Source organism: Amblyomma americanum, chromosome 2, assembly GCF_052857255.1.
Source record: "Amblyomma americanum isolate KBUSLIRL-KWMA chromosome 2, ASM5285725v1, whole genome shotgun sequence".
Classification (NCBI taxonomy): domain Eukaryota; kingdom Metazoa; phylum Arthropoda; class Arachnida; order Ixodida; family Ixodidae; genus Amblyomma; species Amblyomma americanum.
This window is the reverse complement of record NC_135498.1, coordinates 142,103,454-142,126,250: the sequence shown is the minus strand read 5'-3', so window position 1 is coordinate 142,126,250 and position 22,797 is coordinate 142,103,454. Positions and strand designations below refer to the sequence as shown.

Genomic DNA, 22,797 nt, shown 5'->3' with positions numbered 1-22,797 from the left:
GGTAAGGGCTGCTGCAGATATGCCAGTTACCGCTAAACCAACTTCTCCCCTCAAACATTCCTTGCGAGTAAACATCATGCCAACTGTACGGTTTGATATTTTCATGAATTAGAAGAAGACGAAGGGGGTACTGGCGCGGCATGGTGCACTTGCACTAGGCCCGCAGCCGTTAGTGTATTGGTTGGCCTCAAATAAAGATACCCCGTACCCACTACGGAAGAGTGACCAAGACACAGGCGGTCAAATGCTAGAAACAGGAGCGTTTATAAGGGGTAAAGGAGTAGTAATAGGATGCAGGCTGACATATTGGATGACACAACAACAGCGGTCCTGTCAACCGGGAGGTCGAAGACGGTACAATGGCTTTATGTGCCTGTTCGGATACAACGCATGCAATGTTTCCATTTCGTGCTGACTGAGAGCGGCAAGAGAGAAAAAGAAAGAAAACCCAAAATGGGGGTTGCTGCGTTTCTTGAAGGAAAGTTTGCACACCAGATTGCACTCTCCTGTTGCTTCGTCCAAGCAAACAAGCGCCAGTGGAAAGAATAACCGCAGAGGACACAGGTAGACCCAACTGGTGAGACGAAATTTTAATAGGTGCCACCTCAATAAAGAGAAGCGGTGACAGAATAGCAGGAAGTGATCTATTTTCTCAGGTTTGGCACAAAACGGGCACAGTGGGCAAATCGCCAGGCCAGATCTTTGAAAATAGAAATTTAGCACAGGAACCCCGTGACACAAACGCGTGGAAGAGACATCTAGTCTGCGCGAGCACCAGTCTTTGCTACTCCAAGGATGCAGAAGATGCTGAAATTTGGGAGATGATGTAAGAGCCGAGGCAGAAAATTCCTGTAATATTCTGTAGTTACGAAACCTCATCGCAGCTGTATATGCACATTTTGGCAGGACAGCAATAATTGGCCGCAGAGAGACGCCCTTGCTAAGGAATCTGCAACCTCATTTAAGTGAAAGCCCATGTGCCTTGGTACTCAAAGCAACCTTACCGAATTTACCTAGATGGAGCAGGATCAGGAACTTAAAGACGCGTAATTCCCGAGACTAAGTGGGTGGGGATAATGAAGAGCAAATAGAGTCCATCACAACCGTGAGTACGGAAATGGTAGTTTCTGAATTACGTAAGTCTAAGATTACTGCTAATAATTCCGCCAGATAAACTGGAGTGAAGTCAGGAAGACGAAGAGAAAAGAAGCAGCCCAGTGAAGGTGATAAAATGCCCACACTTGCCTTTTCGAGATCGTGCGATGCATCGGTAGCAATAATATCAGAGATAAAGGACCTATGGTTGTCCTTAAACCGCGAAGGAGAGGAAAGGGCTGCAGCTTTGCATTCGGGAAATGTCATCGATTGCATTCTGAACAGAAGGAGAGGTATTATACTTTGGCGGACATCTGTGAAATTAATGTTTAAAGCATCAAGGAGAGACTGCAGGAAACACATCTGCGGAATATGCAAACGAGACCAAGCGCAGACTGCAGGTTGACTAAGAAATATTTACTGCAGGCGTGAAGGACTGAGTCACACCATCTTAAAAATGATTGAACTATTAACAGTAGAAACCTAGCTGATAAAGATGGGATTCGCGCCTCGCGGTGCCGACCAGCATTGGCGGCATATTTTGGTGCCCTAGACAGAGGTGCAGCGCCACATGTTCCAAGGGCACAAGAGGGCGAAGTTGATAGGCCGTTGCTCCTGAGAATAAAATAGAGCATAACTCCGAAATGGGCGGACGTACATTTTATAGTACACTGAGGTACATCATAATCTGAGCTTGAGGTATTATGTGATTTCTATAGACCAGGCAGACAATTACGTGTTGAGAAACCAGAAAGATTAACAGTGCGCATTTCTTCACATTGAGGGACAGATGAATTCTTCCTAACCAGCTGTCAAGAACATTGAGGTAATTCTGCGATTTGATAAAGAGTATGATTTTTCACTTGCTGAGGTAAAAAATGTGATATCATCGGCGTGCACATAAGTTTTCACATTATGACTGCATGAGATTGTGCTTAGGGAATTGCTAAAAACAACAGGCGAGAGAACTGACCCTTGCGGTACACCTCTTGTCCGTCAGAATCTCCTATAGGAAGCATTATTTTGGAAGCAACACAATTCTCTATTTTTCAACAAATCAGAGGTCCAGGCTACAATATAGTTTGGGAAAGTAAGTACCTGTAATCTGTGTAGCAGCGTCGAGTGCTCAACGCTGTCGTAGGCTTTACTGACTTCCAAAGCGACAAGCGTGGCAAACAGTTTACTTTTGCAAGCTAATTTAATACGACTCTAGAGGTCAGTACGAGCACACGAAACCGAACAGCCCAGCCTGAAACCAATTTGACACTGATTCAAGAGATAATTCGCAGAAATGAAACACATGACACGGCTGAGAATGACCATTTCCAAAAATTTCACTACGCTCGATGTTAATGAAACAAGGCGTATGTTGTCTTAAGTAAAACCTTGCACTTGGTTTTTAAGCTCTGGAACTATTTCAGCCAGGGGCCACTCATCGGGCATCCAAGGGCTTTTAATGTAATGGCTAACTAGTGCCAATAGGTCTTCAGGAGATTAGTGAAACAAAATTTTGATGATAGATGAAATGAGCTTGTCGGGGCCAGGAGCCGCTGGGGATACGCGCAGAACAATCTGCGATAGCTCAGGCATAGAGACCTCTATAAAATATTTTCATGTGAATGTGAATATAGCTGGATAAGGTAGAGCAGGTGAAGAGCGAAGCTCTTGGCCACGCGCAATGCCCTCTAAGTCTTTACCTTGGCGATGTCAGCTGGGGAATGAAGGAGGGATTTAATGTTGACCGCCGGCGGTATCACTTTTCTACTCCTCGCAAAATTAAACGAAGCTTGCCTATTACCTGATTGTGAAAGGAAATCCCAATCACTTGTATTCTACTGCTCCTTTGCTCGGGAGACAGTTGCACTTAAATGTTGCCGCAATGTACTTATAATCCAACCAATTTTTGGGGCAATGATCTATGAGAAGCTTCTTCCTGGCTGCTTTCCGTCGTCTATATGCACGAGTGCAGTCAGAATTCTAACAATTATTGGCGAATGCACCCTTGCTTCACTTGAAAAGAAAATGCAGACTTTTGCCTTGCACTTTCCAACACTGAGCATAGATGTGTGGCCGTGCATTCAGCACTTGTTTCAGCGCATGGTTCTGAGGTGATAGTGAGAGCTGATCTTAGCGTGTCTTTAAAGTGACTGTAATTTATGAACGAGTGCTGTTGTGGTTCGGAAAGAGTTAATTTACACGCAAGCTTGAAAATAATCGGTAGATGATCACTGTTTGTAACAGAGTCAACAGGCCTCCAAGGCGTAACAGAGACTCCTCTGGAGGAAAAAGTTATTTCTAAAGCAGAACCGCATTTACCACGTACGAATGTACGTAATCCGGAATTGGTGCAGACAATGTTGCTCTCATAAACCCAGCCAAAACCTTTAGAGCCGAAGCTATCTGCTTTACACCCCCATGTCACATGGTGCGAATTGAAGTCTCCAAAGAATAAAAGCTGAAAACACTTACTAGACATGAGTGAATCAAGGGACCGAGTGTCATGCACACCTGATGGCAAATATTCAACCGTAAAGGGCTGTTGATCTGGGATACTGGGATCAACCGCAAAGATTTCACACTGATTGTCCGCATATTGAAAAGAAATGCATGCCCTGTGTCAAAACTTTGAAAAATTAGAGCTAACAACCCTCCCCCCAAGTGATGACTGGTCAAGCCAAAACGAACGGTAATGTTTCAGATGATAATTGAAATCAGCCGTTTGGCATGTTTCCTGTAACGCAACTAAATTCGGTATAAGCTGATTGCATAGACATTTGAAATCTGTTGAAGCTGAGAATATAAAACGGCAATTCCCCTGGAGAACACTTAACAACAAAGTTTTGGCGGGAGTGCCGCAGCGGCCACTGCCTTTTCTAGAACCCTGTTCTTGGGACTTTGACTAGCGTCATTTTTCTTTGATTTCGACTGGGGTAAAGATGGTCGTGCAATATTTAAAGGAGACCCACTTCGTTTCTTGGCGCGGATATTCGATACCATATCAATACAGTCCACAGAGGATACGTCCATAACTCTGTTAGGGAGAGAGACTTCTGCCGTCGTATGTCCCTCACATGGACTTTGGCCATCAGGAGCGCAATTGATGACCACAGAAGAAGGGGTAGCTTCTGAAGCCAAAGAAGGCAAGAGCGGAGCTTTGGGCCCCAACAGCAGATTGTTCATCTGGGTAGATATGACCTGAGTAATGCACGTGAATGTGCTTTTCATATTGCGTTCCATTGCATTTGTCATAGCTTTCTCAACTGCCGCTGCGATTGCCTGAGACCAATTGGCGTCCGGTATGGGTGGGAGTTTTGCGGCCGCGCTATACTATCCTGGTGCTCTCTCTTTGACTGCAGCAAAAGCTTCTCTGCACTTGCATCTGCCTTTGTTCATAAGCTCGAGAACCTGAACTTCTTGAGCTCTTGCAGGACAGTCAGGCGAGTTAGCAGAGTGGGCAGCACCACACAAATAACATTTCTCTTGCTTTTCAGGGCATTCCTTCTTACCATGACTTTCACCACATGCACAGAAACGTAAGCCCGATTTGCAGGCTTTGACGCTGTGGCGAAATCTTCAGCAGTTTTGACACTGAAGGAGCCGAGAGTTAAACCCATGTACTCGAAAGACCAATGACCGCAGCTTTATCTCTGACGGGCAAAATATTCCTACAAATGTGTCTATGACGGAGTCCGTAGGAATTTTAATCTGTCGACCATTATGCTGCATCGATGCACAGCAACCACTCCTGCAGGCGAGAGGTTCTCAAGCGTTTCCAAAGGTCTCAATCGAGAGTCGACCCCTCGGTCTAAGCCCTTGAGGCGTAATGGATGCGCTCACCGGGTGGTTGGCGAAGTAGGGGCACTTCAACAGGTCTTCCACACAATCCTTGTCCGGCGACCCGCACAAGCTACCACCCCTTCCGAACTGCCGCACGTCAGTAACACGCATGTAGTGCGTCGATGTAGTTTGAAGGGCCGCCTTTACTGCCTCCTGGTCGTTCAACCGGATCGCACCTCCATCGGAAGGCATAAAACGACAGGAATGCTGCCACTACGGAAAAATAGATCAACTGGGAGCTGTTCCTGTGTAAGAGAGGCCTACCAAAGGGAAAGCACATGGCCTGGAGAGAAGTTAAACATTAAGCCTTCGTCCCGCGCCCAATCACTTTCGAGCAGAAGCAGGCACAGACAAGAATAAGGAGAAATTGATCAAGGACAGAAGCTCAGAAGCTGCGGGCGGTGGTGGGGTGGCTGCTCTCGCCATTAAATCATGCCATCGCCATCTGTAATGTCTTTCTCTTTGCATCTGCTTTCCGTCATGTAAGGATATCACGAACAACAAGAATTGTGTACTCAACCCGCGACTGCGCAGAATAACAGGACTATGCGACCAACCGGACATCCAACAGCGTCGCTGTGCACTTAGCCGCCCTTGACGACACACGAAAAAGCCGCACAGTAACACTGTTGCCAGCTCCACCAGAGTAGTATGATGTGAAAATGCCAAAACTACCAGTGAAAAGAAAGTCTACTATTAAGCGACGTGTGTGCGGTCGTTGAGTGCGATATGTTCGTGTCTTGAGTGTCACACGTGCGAGTGTGAGTGCGTGGAAAAAGCACGCAGGAAAGCAAGCTGGACGCAGGAATCGCGACAACATTTCGTGACATCATGCTAACAGGAACCATCAAATTGTGTGCGCGCACGTGCGTGAACAAGTGTAGCATGTACGTACACGCGTTCGTGCTCCACAAAGGAACAGTCGACTTGGTCCCCACCCCCTTTCCCCTGAAGTCCAAAGCTGTGAAGCCCACAGCGAACATGCGCGCTTAACGGATGATCGCGAGAGCGAGTGTGACTGTGCCACTGCGCAGCATGGAACTTACCAGAGTAAATGGAACAATTCCAAGGACTGCCGGCACTTATAGAGTGTATTGCGGAATTGTGTATTACCTTGTCACTGCAATAAGCATTTTTTTGTGTTAGCGTTATTTTCGCACCAAGCACCTGTGAGTGATAACTCTCACCGCTTTTTCAAGCCACCTACCCATGACTTGTTAATGACTTGTTGTCTTGGTTTTAGCCACCAATCAGGTAACCTTCCCTTGGTTACTTCTACACGCTTAAAATCTACTTTTCCTTCACTGTCCTCAAGCCCCAATGCTTTGAATAAATCAGCCCCGCTGCTTTCCATTGCAGGGTGAAGCCCTTTACAGATAAGTATCATGTGTTCAACCGTTTCCTCCTCCTCTTCACAGGCACCGCACAACATGTCTATCTCGTGATACCTGACTGTGTCTTAGTCCGCAAAACTCCCATCCTGGCCTCAAACAACAAAGAGCTTCCCCTACAATTATTATAAATATTTTCTTTGGCAATTTCCTGATTAAAGATCCTGCATGTTCCCAGAACCGGTTTCGTCAGCATCCCTGTTTCCACAGAGTTCTGTCTCTTTAACCTTTTTCTTTACTAATAATTGCCGATTTGCCCCCGGCTGCTGAGGATATATTTGCTTGTCAATTTTCTAGTTCGCTTTCCCCATTTAGTGTCAACATTCTTAATGTACAGGTTAATTGGTATTTAAACATACCGTAATGGGACCGACCGGCAGGAGTTGAAACACCGCAGCGATGAGGCGGGGGTTTACTAACTTTACTCTCTTCAAAATTATGCCACAGGGCTGTGGTATCTTTACAACAAATGTCTCCTGACTGTGAGATTTTGGCAATAGACTTTGTACTTCCTGGGTGCTCTCCATTTTCAATAGCAAATTGTTATTTCCCCAATGGAGTCCAGGATGTTAGACCTCTGGATTTTTTACTCGTAAACTGTAAAAACCCAGTTCTCGTGGCTGGGGACTTCAATTCTCACCATGTGTCTTGGGGTTCTAGGACTAATTCATGCGGCAAGCGCCTTTGGGACTGGGTTTCTGATCACAACCTGATGTGCTTAAATTCAGGATCGGCCACTTATCTTCGCTCACACACTCAATCTGTTTTAGATCTCACGTTCATTAGTCCTGGAATTGGCGTAACGAATTGGTCGACAGTTGATAGCGGCACTTCAAGTGATCATATACTTATTCATTTTGATATCATATGTCATGTTACTCCGGCGTCTTCTCAGTTGCGGTCACATGTAAATTATGACAGATTTCAGACGGCGTTGCGCTCTGCCCTTGCTCCAGTGTCTAACATCGCCGAGGTCCACCAGTCAGCAAGCATATGTCTGGCTATTGAGGAAAGCCGTAAAAAGTCGGAGTTCCTGGTGAGGCCAACAAAAGGGAATTCTTCTAACTGGTGGAATGCGGACTGTACAAGAGATTACAGGCGGAGGAAGGCAGCATGGAAAAAGCTTCTTCATAACCAATGTCCGAATAACTGGAGTGATTATAAATTTATTGCAGCCACCTTTAAACGCACAGTTTCTCGCGCTAAGGAAAAATATGACTCAGAACACTTCGATTATCATTCAAAGGCGGGCAACCGACGTGCACTATTCGGTTTTCTACGGTCTAGGAAACAGCTCATGCCCTCTCAAAATTGTCAGTCATTAGTTATGTCACCTGTAGAAGCTATCCAGGCGGTTGAATTAATAGCCACAGGCCTGCAAAAGCGGTTCTCGTCTTTACTACCTATGCGACCATTGTTGTTTGCACCAGTCGTACCAAATGATAATGCCTCACAAGTAAATCTATCAGAGCTTTCACAAGTTGTCCAGAGATTGCCAGCTGCTGCTCCTGGCCCTGATGGTGTTACCACAAAGATGCTCAAGATTCTATTTGAAGAGTCTCCCAACTCCTTATTGCACCTAATAAACTACTCTCTCAAACACGCTTGGATACCTTCTGAGTGGAAGCTGTCCAAGGTGATCCCTTTACTTAAAAATCAGGGTGGAGGCTATGAATTGGAAAATATTAGGCCAATTTCTTTAACATCAAACGTGGTAAAGTTGATAGAAAGGTTGTTACTAATTCGGGTGTCAGCCATTGTGGACAGCAAAAGTATACTCAGCCCGTGCCAACTCGGTTTCCGGCCACGGTGTTCGATATGGAATGTACATGCTGATCTTGAGAGCAGAATTCTCCTTGCTCGTCGTCAACGCCTGGTCGCGGCTTTGGTTACGTTAGATGTCGCCAAAGCTTACGACAGTGTAGAACACTCCATCCTGATACATAGGCTACAGTCTCTTCAATTTCCAGATTATATAGTTGCATGGATATCTGCATTTCTTCATAACAGGGAATTCTTTTGCGTCCATAATGGTGTTCATTCAGAGAGGTATAGACAAACGCGAGGTGTACCGCAAGGAGCTGTTCTTTCTCCTGTGCTCTTTAATATTCTGTTAAGCTCAATTCCTCTCCACCGCCATGTACGCACTTACGTCTATGCGGACGACATTGCGTTTTTTGCTGCTGCGCCGGATATACATTCTCTGTATGGTATGTTGCAGTCATATTTGAATACACTTGAGCACTGGTTGAGCGCATTACACCTGAAGTTAAATGTTGGCAAGTGCACTACTCTTGTTTTCCCTCTATTCACTCCTGTAGTGGTCTCTCTCACTTGCCAGTTAAAAATAATACCCAGGTTCAATCCCTAAAATACCTAGGGGTCATTTATGACAACAAACTCACCTGGCGACCTCACATTGAACATGTCCCGGCGAAAGGGGCTCGTGCCGTGGGCATGTTACGGAGATTATGTCATCACCGGTACGGCATGCGCAGAGATGCGCTAATAATGATCTACATAATGTATGTCAGGCCAATTTTAGAATTTGGGTCAGTGTTGTTTTCAGGCTCGGCTACATATAAACTTCGCCCTCTCGTCCTTTTAGAGAGGGAAGCACTTCGCATGTGCCTTGGCCTTCCAAAATTTGTGGCTATCAATGTGCTGTACCTTGAAGCCCGCATTCCGTCTCTCTTATCACGACTTCAATTTTTAACTGTGCAAACTTACCTCAGGATCTATGAATCCCATTTCCACCGTTCCCAAAGCATTTTCTGTTCTCAGCCGACCTCCTTTTTTGGTGTCCCCTGGTCTCGTTTCAATTCCCCTCAGGTAGTGTTTGTGCAAAGATTACTTCAGCCTTTAGATGTAAACATTTATGATATCCTTCCTGCGCTTCGGAATGGGCCCACTATACACATTGTTTTCGACGACATGTTCCCAAAAAATGCAAAACTTTTGCCACCGAGTATTCTAAATGGTCTTCTAGAAGATCATCTGAGGACCCTACCTACAGATATAGCAATAGCCACTGATGCATCGCAATGCAATGAAAAAGCAGGTGTGGGAATATTTTGCTCGCATTTAGGCTGGTCCTTTTCTCTGCGCCTTCCAGATTTCACCCCTATTTTTTAAGCAGTGTTTCTAGCAGTTGTACTTGCTCTACGCAAGCTAGGCCCCTCTATTACAGCAGTAGCAGTAATTACTGATTCTTTATCTTTGTGTTCGTCCCTCGCTGCACAGGTTGACGGTCCCATTTTATCAACTTTCTTATCCCTACTTCCTCCGCATTTGAGCCTTGTTCATTTAGTATGGGTTCCCGGCCACAGCAGTGTGACAGTAAATGAGATTGCTGATAATCTCGCAAAGGCTTCCCTCAGCGGCCCCGTGTTGCCAATCATCCCGGCTACAGCCTACATTACAGCATCTAGATTTCGGCGACGTGCGTTTTTAAGCACGCAAGACACATCACTTTTAACATCGGTGGATTATGAGCACCTTAAATATTATTGGAACAGGAAAATTTGTTGCTCTCGGCAGCTTGAAGTATCACTGACGAGGCTGCGCTGCCGCATCCCCCCTCTAAATTTCTATTTACACAAGTTGGGTTTGGCGATCTCTCCCCTTTGTGCATTTTGCCGTGAGCCAGAATCTATTGAACATTTTTGGCTGTATTATCGCCGATTCAACTCACTGAGAAAAAGGTTGCTGGAGGAGCCCTTGCAGCATCTTGGCCTTAGTTTGAGCAGCCTGCTCTTGCTATCATTTGGCGCCACCACGTTTGGGTTCAGCCACAGATCTGTTTGCACCGCTGTTCAAAATTTCCTGATAGAATCTCACCGACAGCCTTGCTAAGTGTTCCAACCTTTTTTTCTATCAATTATTCCATTTTGACTAAATCATTAAAATTTAATCCCTCTCTTTAATATTATTCTTAAAATTTTAAAATAAAAACACTGATCCCTTTTTTGTTCATGACGAAAAATTCACCGGTGTTGCGCTCCCACGTGCTTTTCCTTTTTGTTAACTGCGCTCAGGTGAATAGCCACCCGATTCTTGGCTGATCCCCCAGTGTTGGTATGTGCCATCTTTTGAAAGGCTAACAACAACAACAACGACGACTCCTGTAAGTGTGTCCGACGTATCGCCGTTCGACCAACGCCAACCGGCCTGCGCTTAGAATAAACACCTTTACACTTGGTGGAGGCGCCTCGGTTCCCGTCCCGGTCCTCACCCTGGAACTTCGAAGCGGAACGCTTCTCATCCCCGCCATTATGCCGGAAGGTCCGAGCGAACCATCGCAGCCCATTCCTACCACCATCCTCTGTTCTGGGGTGCAGCGCCAGCGTGGCCCTTCTTCATTTAGTGGCACCGACGGCCAGGATGTCGACGATTGGCTTGCCTCCCACGAACGCGTCAGAACTTACAATCGGTGGAACGATTCCGTTAAACTGAGCAACGTCCTCTTCTACCTCACAGACGTTGCCAACCTATGATTTCGCAATCATGAGGCTCATCTTCCTACCTGGTCCTCCTTTAAGACGAGCTTCGTTGACGTTTTAGGCCGCCCCGCCGTCCGGATACTTCGCGCCGAGCAACGTCTTCGTGCTCGAGCACAGCTGTCTGCCGAGATATTCACTAGTTATATCGAAGATATGATTGACTTGTGCAAGCGTGTCAACCCGGCCATGACCGAAACTGGTTAACTCAATCACATCCTTAAAGGGATCGCCGATGACGCTTTTCACATGCTCCTGACGAAGAACCCCAACTCTGTCGCTACCGTCATCTAACTACAACGAACTACGAAAGCAACGCGCATCTACGCGACAGTGCGGCGCGCCTGCAGAGGGTCTTGCTGGCTTGGCTCGTCTACTGAGCAGCCCCTGTTCATGCAGCACGTCAAAGCCTTCGTCTGCGAAGTCTCCCGCCGGCTTTCTCTGCTGCATCACGTTCCCGACCCCGACCTCATCCACCCTGCTCACGGCATGGCGCCATCCCTCGCGCCCACTTTCCGACGTGCTACTCAGGAGGTCACTGCAGTTCTACCATCCAAGCCCCCACCTTTCCATGTGGCAGCACCGCTCACCTATGCTGAGGGTGAGGCAGTCGCCAGTACGCGGCGCTCGCCTACCTTTGCCGCTTACCGTAGCAGCCCTGCGTTTTATGCTCCACCGCCGCCTGCCCCGTATCGTCGACCCTGCCGACACCCTACGAACCCTCGACGTACCGATGACAATCGGCCAATATGCTACTCTTGCGGCCTTCCGGACCATGTCGCACGCCTTTGCCGTCAGCGATCCCCTCGTTCTGGGAATGCCGTGCGCATGCCCCGCTACGACTCCGAGCCGCCCATACCTAGTGTCTCTTCTGGCTCATCTACGCTTCACCCCGTGTAACCTACTCGCCGACGTTCCATTTCTCCGATGCTCTGCCGCCCGGACCCCCTCCCACAAGAAAACAAAATGCGGCAGTTCCGGAGGCAAGAACTGCGTGTTTTGCGAACTCGTCAAGTCTTCCTTGTCCTCCAGCTAACGCAATTCAGGTGTCTGTTGAAGGCATCCCCGTTCTCGCGCTCGTCGACACGGGTGATGCCGTGTCAGTTACTAGTGTGCGCCCTTCGCCACACACTTCGCCGCCCTTCGTAAGGTGACAACGCCGCTGTCTCACTTTTTACTACGTACGGCCAGCTCTCAGCGCATCCATCCCATCGCAGCCTGCATGGTCCGCGTTTCTACCAACGCCGCCGCCTATACCATCGAGTTTGTTGTGCTGAGCGCCTGCTCTCACGATGTCATCCTCGGCTTCGACTTCCTCTCGACCCACCGCGCAGTGATTGGTTGTGCCCGTGCTGAACTCGAGCTTTCAACCGTGTGTAATGTTTCATTGTGTGACCTACCTGTGCGCTCCGCTAAGCTTCTTGTAGCTGCCGATACCGACATACCTCCCTTCTCTTCTGCCCTCGTTCCGCTCCGACCTCACTCTTCCCTCAGCAGCCCCGTTCTTTTCACACCCACCGCAGCCGCCATGCGCCATCACCTCTTTATGCTTCCTTTCGCCGTTCTCACGATTTCCGACAACTCCTGCGCCATCTATGTCACCAACCCATTTTCTTGCCCGTCGTCTCTTCTTCGCGAAGAATGCCTGGGCTCTTTTGAAGAAGTGGACCCTGCTCTTGCTTCCGAGTTCTCCGATACCCGTGCCTGTCCCCCAGTTACTGCTTTAGCCTGTTGTGCGACTGTGCCCAATCCCCTTCCCTCCAACGTCTTTAATCGTACCGCCGCTCCCGACCTTCCGTCCGCTTACCGTGACCAGCTCTTGGAACATCTCCACCGCTTCCGCATATCTTTCGGCGTTTCCCAGCCCTCCTTGTGGCGCGCATTGGCCGTCTCTCACGCAATTGACACTGATACGCATGCCCCCTTGCGCCATCGACCATACCGCGTCTCGCCGAGTGAGCGCCTTGTCATCCGTGACATTGTTGACGTCATGCTTCAGCACGGCCTTATACAGCCCTCTCAAAGCCCTTGAGCCTCTCCAGTTGTCCTGGTGATGAAAAAACATGGCTCAGTCAGGTTCTGTGTGGACTACCGCCGTCTCAAACAAGATCACACGCAAGGATGTTTATCCTCTTCCCCGAATCGACGACGCACTGAATTGCTTGCAGAGAGCGGATTATTTTTAATCTCTCGACTTACGCTCCGGCTACTGACAAGTGCCGATGGCTGCCTGTGACCGGCCAAAAACAGCTTTCGTCACCCCAGACGGCTTGTATGAATTCAACGTGATGCCATTCAGCCTCTGCAATGCTCCAGCAAAATTCGAAACAATGATGGGTAATAGTGTTACAAGTGGACGAATCATGAACGAAGAAGTGGCGGTGCGCTGAACGACGACGACGTTGACAGTTGGTAGCTGGGCGCTCGGTTCTGAGCTGAGTGCTGGCCATCTCAGAGCAGCCGCCATTATAGACTTACCGCCGTAACATCCCCGTAACATCTTTTGGTGGAGGTCGCGGGTTCGAGCCGACATGCCGACGACCCGACGAGCCGACGAGACGACGGGCCGAACCGGCGAGATGACTACCGACCCGGCCCCTCCGTCAGCGCACCGCCACTTCTTCGTTCATGATTCCGGTCGCATGATTCCGGTCATGATTCCGGTCGTTCATGATTCCGGTTCACAACTCCGGTCGCCTCCATCAAGATGCAGACTGCCTGTCCCGCTATCCCGTCGATCCTCCTTCTACAGACTGTGAGTCGGATGCCTGTGTCCTCTCCATCTCCGACCTCTCCCACATTGCCGACGAACAGCGCTTGGTTCCCACCCTCACCTCTCTCATCGACCGCCTCAGCACCGACCGCCGCGACACTTCTCTGGCCCGGTTTTTGCTGGACGGGAACACGCTGTACCGCCGCAACATGCGACCTGATGGCGCTGAGCACTTGCTCGTTTTTCCCCGCCACCTACGGTCCACTATCCTCGAACAACTGCATGACGCACGTACGGCTGGTCATCTTGGTGTCTCCCGTACGTACGACCGCGTGCGCCGGCGTTTCTTTTGGCCTGGTCTGTACCGCTCCGTCCAACGCTACGTCGCCGCTTGCGACGTCTGTCAGCGCCGAAAGAAGCCCGCTGTCCTGCCGTCTGGACACCTGCAGCCTATCCCCATCCCGACCGACCCGTTTTCTCGTGTTGGGCTAGATTTACTTGGGCCCTTCCCGGAGTCCTCCTCGGGGAACAAGTGGATTGCCGTCGCCACCTATTATGCCACGCGGTACGTGATCAATCGCGCCATTCCTACCAGCTGCGCCACTGACGTCGCTGACTTCCTTCTGCACGACGTCATATTACACCATGGCGCTCCCCGTCAACTCCTTACCGACCGTGGCCGCTGCTTCTTTTCCCGAGTTGTTGAAGAAATCCTTCGTTCGTGCTCCGTTCGTCACAAGTTCACCACTGCTTATCATCCTCAGACGAACGGCCTTACGGAGCGTCTCAACCGCACGCTGACAGACATGCTCGCCATGTACGTATCCGACGACCACGGGGACTGGGACATAAGCTTGCCTTTTGTCACCTTCGCCTACAACTCTTCGCGCCATGATACCGCTGGTTACTCGCCCTTCTATCTTCTCTTTGGACGAGACCCCTTACTGCCCTTCGACACTCTGCTGCCCACAGCTGGCCCTGTCACTACATATGCGCGTGACGCTATCGCCCGAGCAGACGCCGCCCGCCAGGTTGCTCGACACAAGCGCTCCGCCTCCCAAGAGGCTCAAAAACACCGCTACGATGGCCTGCACCGTGATGTGCGATACCCTGCCGGATCTCTCGTCTTGCTGTGGCTCCCATCCCGTCGTGTGGGGTTATGTGAAAAACTTCTGCCGCGCTACACAGGTCCTTATCGTGTATTACGGGCAGTGACCGACGTAACGTATGAAATCACGCCGCTGCACCCAAATTCGACGTCCGCTCCACGGAAGTCCGCAGTCGTTCATGTAGCTCGCCTCAAGCCCTATCACCCACCATCGACATCGCACGCCTAACACGCACCGGGACGTTGCCTTCAGCCGAGAGGAATAGTGTTACAAGTGGACGAATCATGAACGAAGAAGTGGCGGTGCACTGAACGACGACGACGTTGACAGTTGGTAGCTGGGCGCTCGGTTCTGAGCTGAGTGCTGGCCATCTCAGAGCAGCCGCCAATATAGACTTACCGCCGTAACATCCCCGTAACAATATTCTCAGCGGCCTTAAATGGGAAGCTTGTCTATGTTGCCTTGTTGACATTGTCATTTCATGGCCTTCATCGCATACTCACGAGCCCTACTGACGCCGGGCTCCAGCTCAACTTGAAAAAATGTTACTTCGGTGCTATGCAGCTGACAATATAAGGTCATGTCATCTCTAAGGTCGGCGTACTTCTTGACCCTGCCAAACTTTGCGCCGTCGCTGACTACCCCAAATCGACCACGTTAAAAGTACTTCGCAGTTTTATAGGCTTATGCTCATATTTTCGCCGCTTCATCCGCGAATTTCACCTGTATCTTCGCCCCTTTAACACAACTTCAAGCTGGCAGCCCGACCCTCTCCTCTTGGTCCCCAGCCCGCGATACCGCGTTCAGCACTTAACGTCGCCTGCTGGTTCCCCTCCCACCCCCCCAATCCTTCGCCATTTTGATCCCGCCTGTCCGACAGAACTTCACACTGACGCGAGCGGTGTGGGCTTGGGCGCCGTTCTTGCCCAGCGAAAGTCTGGGTATCCAGAATACATTGTTGGTTACGTAAGCCGCGCCCTCACCAAGGCGTAATCGAACTATTCTATCAAAGAAAAAAGTGTCTCGCCATCATTTGGGCGATTTCCATGTTCCGACCTTACATTTACGGACAGCCCTTCTATGTAGTCACAGACCATCACGCCCTCTGCTGGCTATCCTCCCTCAAAGACCCATTTGGCTGACTCGCCCGCTGGGCTTTACGTCTCCAGGAGTTTGATATTCACGTCATTTATCGCTCTGCCGGAAGCACTCGGACGCCGACGCCCTTTCTGGTTCCCCGCTCCCGTCCGATTCGCCCTCTACCCTCGTCTGTGCCTACGATTTCTCGTCGTTCGACGTTCCTGATATGCTCTCCGAACAAGTGAACGATCCTTTGATCACCTCGCTGCTCATCTTCCTGAACAATCCCCCGCCGCATTCTTCGTCCCGGACCTTTCGCCGCCAAGCCGACCATTTCGCCGTTCGTGATGGCCTCCTATACCGCCGTAACTACCTCTCCGACGGGCGAAAGTGGCTGTTGGTGATCCCTCGACACCTCCGTGCTGTCATCTGCGCCTCTTTCCACGCCGGTGCACAATGCGGCCGCGCCCATGTAATGGAAACATATGCTCGCCTTCGTCTGCGATATTACTGGCGAGGTATGTGCCGCTACATACGTCAGTACAGTCGGTCCTGCACCGCTTCCAACGTCGCAAGAAACCGCCCCGCCCCGCCGCCGCTCCTCTGCAGCCGTTACCTTGCCCTGGTCGACCCTTTAACCGCGTGGACATTGATATTTAAGGCGTAGATATAGTCCGACGTATTCGGTGCGCCAGTCGGCAGCCGGCGACGGCGGTTACGTATATATAGTCCGACGTATTCGGAGCGCCAGGCGGCAGCCGGCGATGGCGGTTACGTTACGCCGGCTACGACGGACGCGACGGGAAACCACTGCGTCTTGACTATGATGCACCTGACGCGCCGGTGCCGGAGCGCGTGCGCAGAAGACGCGCAGTTGGAGCAGGTTGTGTTTTTTTTTGTTTGGCGCGCACCGCGGCAAGCCGAGGACGTCTTCGCTGGTGCTACCGCGCAAATTTCGTCACCTCGAGCCTTGTAGTGCGCGCAAATTTGTTCTCGCGGAATGCCGGAAAAAGAAACTTGCGCTAGCACTGCTAGTGCATCCCCTGCGTCGAAAACGTAGAACTGTATATGTATGTAACAAAAATCTTCGACAAGAGACCAGACCTCGACGAGTACCACCACCTGGTACAAGAGCTCCGACGAGTGGACCTGGAATACCATTTCAAGTATTTCAGATAACAATTTTACAGTGTTCCCGCAATACAGTAGTGATGCAAGAAGTGGCGTTCTCTATAAGCTCTATTTGTTATATTTACTTGATGTATTGGGTTTCGCGCCAAAGTGATGTGTAGCGACATTTCAGCACTGACTTTCTCCGTACCCGTGGCGTGTGTCGAAAGCAATTTTATTCAAAATTATCTTTTTTTTTGCGATATGCATGGTGCTCCGGTACCAAAGTTACGGCGCTGTAGCGCTCTTCTCTCTTAATCGAGACGACTATATGATCGGACGAAAATTGGAGCAACACAGGCAGTGTGTAATGATTACCACTGCAAAGCAGTACGCTAGAGTTTCAGTACAGCTTGTATGTCCGTGCAGGATGACCAAGGCATCTTTTGTCCGCCTGCTGGAGCTCGTTCATGACGAAATTTTGCGTCCTCTTAACCACCGGCGACCGATATCTTCAGGAGAAAGGCTAGCTGTTACACTGAGTGTTAGACTGTTACACTGAGTGCTGGAAGAGTTAGAAAAGCGCCGGTGCTCAAGGCGCGAGGCTATGGCTATTGTTAAGGAAAGGACGTACGGGTACTCAAGTGTGGCAGCACGGCAGACGACTGCGGTCGTGGATTCAAGCCTGTCAGATGCGATTGCTACAGCGGTTGAAAAGGCAATGGCCAAGGTCATGGATCGGCTAGTGAATTCAGTAACAGAGTGCATATCGCAAGTCATGGTGGCGCAAATGACCTCTTCAATAATGACCTCCAATGCTGCGTTGAAGTCATCCGTGGATCCTGCAGTACCTACTGAATTCAGTGCGGAGACGCCTTCTCTTGTTTCAATGCAGCCGCAAAAAGAGCGCACGGCTCCAACTCATGTACCTGAAGTCACGACCGGAGCAATTGATGGGTGTGTTGAGCTGATGGAGCTCGATGCTCGAGCTCAGAAACGTAGCCGGTCTCCTTTGGCCGTTGCTGGTCCGTCTAGCTCCCCTCAATCCAAAACAAAAAAGAGTAATTCAGGAAAAACTGGTCACCACAGCATTTTGGAAAAGGCAGTTGCTGCTGCAGATCTCTCGGCAGAATAGGGTCTCTTGGAGTGCTGCAGTGGAACTGCCGTTCCATTCAATCAGCTTTCACTGATTTAGTAACTCTTTCAAATCGATTTTCTCCTCATGTCATTGCGCTTCAAAAAACCTGGTTGTCGAAAGAGTTTTCATTTCAAATGGAACATTATCGAATTTTTAGAATGGACCGCCCATCAAGGGGGGGCGGTTTGCTTCTGCTGGTTTCATCCAGATTCTGTCACAAGGCACGATTGGTGTTTCAGCGGGTGGACGCTCATTGCGAAATTCAGGCAGTGGATCTTTTAGTTCCTGGTTTCCATCCCATTGCTGTCGCAAATGTAAGTTTTCCATATGGGGTTCATGACACACGGCCATTACATTCCTTACTCTCTGTCAGCAGATCACATGTGTTGCTTGTTGGGGATTTCAATTCGCATCACTTGACTTGGGGTTATCGAACAGACCAGTGCGGTTTGCGTTTATGGGATTGGGCTTGTGTGAATAACCTAAACTGTCATAACTCGGGTTTTCCGACCTTTCTCCGTGGGCACTCCCGATCAGCATTGGATTTATCGTTTTCAACCCCAGGGGTAGCAGTTTCCTCCTGGACTCCGGTCGACTCTGCAACAAACAGTGACCATTTCCCACTCACTTTTGACATTGTGTGTCCGATGACTTCTATCGGCGGATTCAGTTGCATCCTAGTCGATTACAACAAGTTCAAAAGTTCACTCAGTTCAGAACTACACTCTCTGGCGAAGTTGTCTCAGGAGAGCAGGGTGTTAGGCTTATGCTCTATTTTAGATCGGGTACGGAGGCAATCAGAGTTTACAGTGTGTGATAGCATAGGCACTTCTCAGAGCCCTTGGTGGAATGCAGAATGTTCAAAGGATTATAGGCGGCGCAAGGCAGCCTGGAAGAAACTTATTCATAATCAATGTCCCCGGAATTGGATCGATTATAAGTTTCTTGCAGCTACCTTCAAGCGCACAGTCGCTAGGCCAAAAGAAAAATATGATGAAGAGAAATATGACCATCTATCAAAATCTAATAATATACAAGCCTTGTTGCGCTTTCTGAGGTCAAGGAACAGGCTGCCACCGCCTAACAACATTTCCTCTAATGTGCTGACTCCAGCAGAGCTTGCCAGGTCATTAGAAGAAATTGGCAAAGGCTTGGAACACCGTTTTTCGGCTGCTCTCTCTCGCCCACAACTGTTTGGGAATCACTATGATGATTTCCTTAATGTCTCGGTTTCTGAGCTCTCCCAGGTGATAAATCGGTTACCTTCTGCAGCTCCTGGTCCTGACCGTGTCACCTCTGCGATGATTAAAATACTGTTCGACGAATACCCCAATGCTATATTGGAGCTGGTAAATTACTCTATTAGAACCCCATGGATCCCGGATGTATGGCGTGTTTCCAAAATTATCCCGGTGCTTAAAAAGCCAGGCGAAGGGTTTTTCTTAGACAACATTCGACCAATTTCATTGACATCGAATCTGGTGAAATTGGTTGAACGCGTGCTGTATGGACGAATCATGCCCATTATTACTGAAAAGGGACTACTTAACCCCTGTCAGGTTGGTTTCAAGCCTGGGTGCTCTATATGGTGTGCGCATACTGACCTCGAAAGCCGTGTCCGACTAGCGCGCCGGCGTCGACAGTATGCTGCGCTGGTAACTCTAGACATCTCGAAAGCATATGACAGTGTCGAACATGGGCCTCTGATGTACAGACTACGTGCTCTGGGCTTGCCAAGTTATTTTGTGGAATGGGTGTCAGCTTTCCTGGCTGACAGAGAATTTTATTGTTGTCAACGCGGAGTTTCTACAAGGAAATTCCGTCAATCTAGAGGTGTGCCTCAAGGTGCAGTTCTCTCCCCTGTTCTATTCAACCTCTTACTCAGTTCGATTCCGACTTCCCCTGACGTGACTACGTACGTGTATGCAGACGATATAGCTTTCTTTGCTGCTTCGAGTGATTTACATTCTGTGTATATGGTTTTACAGTTATATTTAAATTCCCTTGACCGATGGTTATCTGAATTACACTTAAGTCTTAATGTAAACAAGTGCGCTTTGCTACCTTTTCCGGTTACTCAACAGGTACACATTTCATTGTCTTATCGTCATCGTGTCATTCCTCAGGTATGTTCCCTAAAGTATCTCGGGGTAACTTATGACTCCTCTCTCTCTTGGCGGCCACATATAGATCATGTTGCTGCGAAAGGGATTCGGGCGGTAGGCCTTCTGCGAAGGATGAGTAGCCCTCGCTGCGGTATGCGCAGACATGCTCTGCTGCTGATTTATAAAATGTATATCCGGCCAATCTTGGAATTCGGTTGCGTTTTGTTTTCTGGAGCAGCTGCATACAAACTGCGCCCACTTCTGCTCTTAGAGCGAGAAGCTCTGCGCCTGTGTTTGGGTCTCCCTAAATACGTGGCAAACAATGTTTTCTATCTGGAAGCGCGGGTGCCGTCTCTTACTGCAAGGTTTCGCCTTTTGACAGCACAAAAGTTTTTAAACTTTTGCGACTCGGAGCAGCATGCATCCGAGTTGATCTTCCTAGGGCAGCGAGCGGAGTTTTGGGTGTCGGATGGTCTCGCCTTCAAACTCCCCAAATCTGTTTCGTTGAATCTTTGCTGGGCCCACTCAACGTGAGAATACCTGAAATTGTTCCTGTGCGGTCCATCCCTGCAAATGTGTCTATCATCTACGATGACATTTATCCACGTAATGCAAAATTACTGCCTTTCTCATGGTTAAATGGTATGTTGCAGGATTATTTGTCGACCTTCAGCTCACATGTTGCAATTGCGACTGATGGCTCGGTGTGTGCAGAAAAGGCAGGTGTAGGTATTTACTCCCAGTCCCTTGACTGGTCTTTTTCTCTCCGTCTCCAAGATTTCACTCCTATCTATCTGGCTGAGTTTCTAGCAGTGGTTTTCGCACTGCGCAAGGTACCAATTTTTTTATCAGCAGTAATAATATTTACAGACTCGTTATCTTTATGCACTTCCCTCTCGGCGTCCACTGAATCGCAGCTCTTTCGGATTCTAAAATTCCTGATCCCTCCACACATCACATCAATTCGATTTCTTTGGGTTCCTGGGCACAGGGGTCTTCTATTAAATGAATCAACTGATGCTTTAGCGAAGGCAGCCCTGAGTGGACCGATTGTTGACCCGCTTCCAAAAACTGCTTACATCACGGCGGCACGCTTTCGACGGTACACTGTAATGAACGAATTGGGCGCATCAGCGCTTACTTCCTTGGACGACTTCCAGCACCTACTGTTCCCATGGAGAAGCTCAGTCTGGCGATCGCGCAATCTTGAAGTTTCCTTCACGAGGCTTCGTTGCCGAGTGCCGCAACTAAATTTTTACTTATACAGGCCTGGTCTGGCGATCTCCCCATTGTGTCCGTATTGTGCGGAGCCGGAAACAACAGAGCACTTTCTTCTTTTTTGCCGTCGCTACTCATCGATTAGGAGGCGACTATTAGAAGTTCCAATACAGAATCTCAGTTTGCGCATGTCTTCGGCGGTTGTTCTGTCTCTTGGCGCTTCTATGCTTGGCCATACCAATGGGAATGTTTGCTCTGCCGTACAAAATTATCTACTAGAATCAAAACGTCTACCTTCATGAGCTTCCGTCCTGCCCATCCCATTATCAGCTTCTGTATTTCGGTTTTTACAACCACTTATAGTAATACCTACCCCTTCTTTGCCTAAATTTTAGTTTGTATGACCCCCCTAACCTCCTGCAACCACCTAGGCTACGAAAACTGTGCAATCCAAATTTTGGTAGGTCATCCCATGCTTGCCACATGCAAGTGGTCATTTAAATAGTCACCGCCTGGTTATGGCCAATCCCCTTTGTGGGTATGTGCCATTGTGTAAGGTCAACAACAACAACAACGACACTGCTTGATTCCTTGCGGCCAGTGCCTAGCCTTTTGATTCTGCAACCCATTCGTGACATTTTTGGGTGGAGTGCGCTGGGTAAATCGCTCTGGAATATGTCGCACACCCTTTCGAACACCGACGACCCTAGACCTCTCCCTGTTGACACACCTGTGCACCAAGTCAGCAGCCGAAATCTTGGACTGTGTCTGAGCTTGGGCTATTGAAGGCAACCTCGCCGCCTGGCCGACTGCCTCCTGTGCTCAGGCCATTCGACTTTCTCTTGGCGCCTACCGCTCAACCGATTATGCAAGGCGCCGCGTACTACACCCTCCAGAACCCACGGCTACCAAAGTCCTTTCACGGGACTCAACTGGAGGACGTAGAAGATTGGCTCCTCCAGTTTGAACGCGTCGCCGCATTTAACCAATGGGATGACGCCGCCAAGCGGAGGAACATTTTTTTCCGCTCGGAAGACGGTGCTCGAACGTGGTACGAAAACCGTGAGGACGCTCTTTCATCATGGCCTGAGTTTCGACGTCAACTGCTCGCCAGGTATGTCAGCGCTGATCGTCGGAAGTGAGCTGAACGAGCTTTGCAGTCCCGTATGCCAATGCCCAACGAAACGGTTACCATGTACGTCGAAGACACGACACGGCTCTTCCGACGGGCTGACCCAGCCATGTCGAAAGCCAAAAAGCTGCGCCACCTAATGCGCGGAGTTAAAGAACAGCTTTTCGCTGGCCTCGTTCGCAGCCTCCCCCCCCCCCCCCCCCAGCACTGTTGCCGAGTTTCTAGGGGAGGCAGTCACGATGGAGCAGGTCCTCCGGCAGCGTTCCACCGCGTACGGCCGGCCAGTCCTTGCTGCTTCTGTTACGGAGTCCCTCCAGGTTTTCAACAGCAATACCGACTTTCTCCGCGACATGATCCGCGCTGTTGTCCG

At 49.4% G+C, this 22,797-nt stretch overlaps 1 pseudogene across 1 annotated transcript in view; it reads left to right on the top strand.

Moving 5' to 3' along the window:
* LOC144120107 (3-oxoacyl-[acyl-carrier-protein] reductase FabG-like) overlaps window positions 1-22,797 on the top strand; it is a 173,781-nt pseudogene that overhangs the window by 39,490 nt on the left and 111,494 nt on the right. The window lies entirely within an intron of this gene.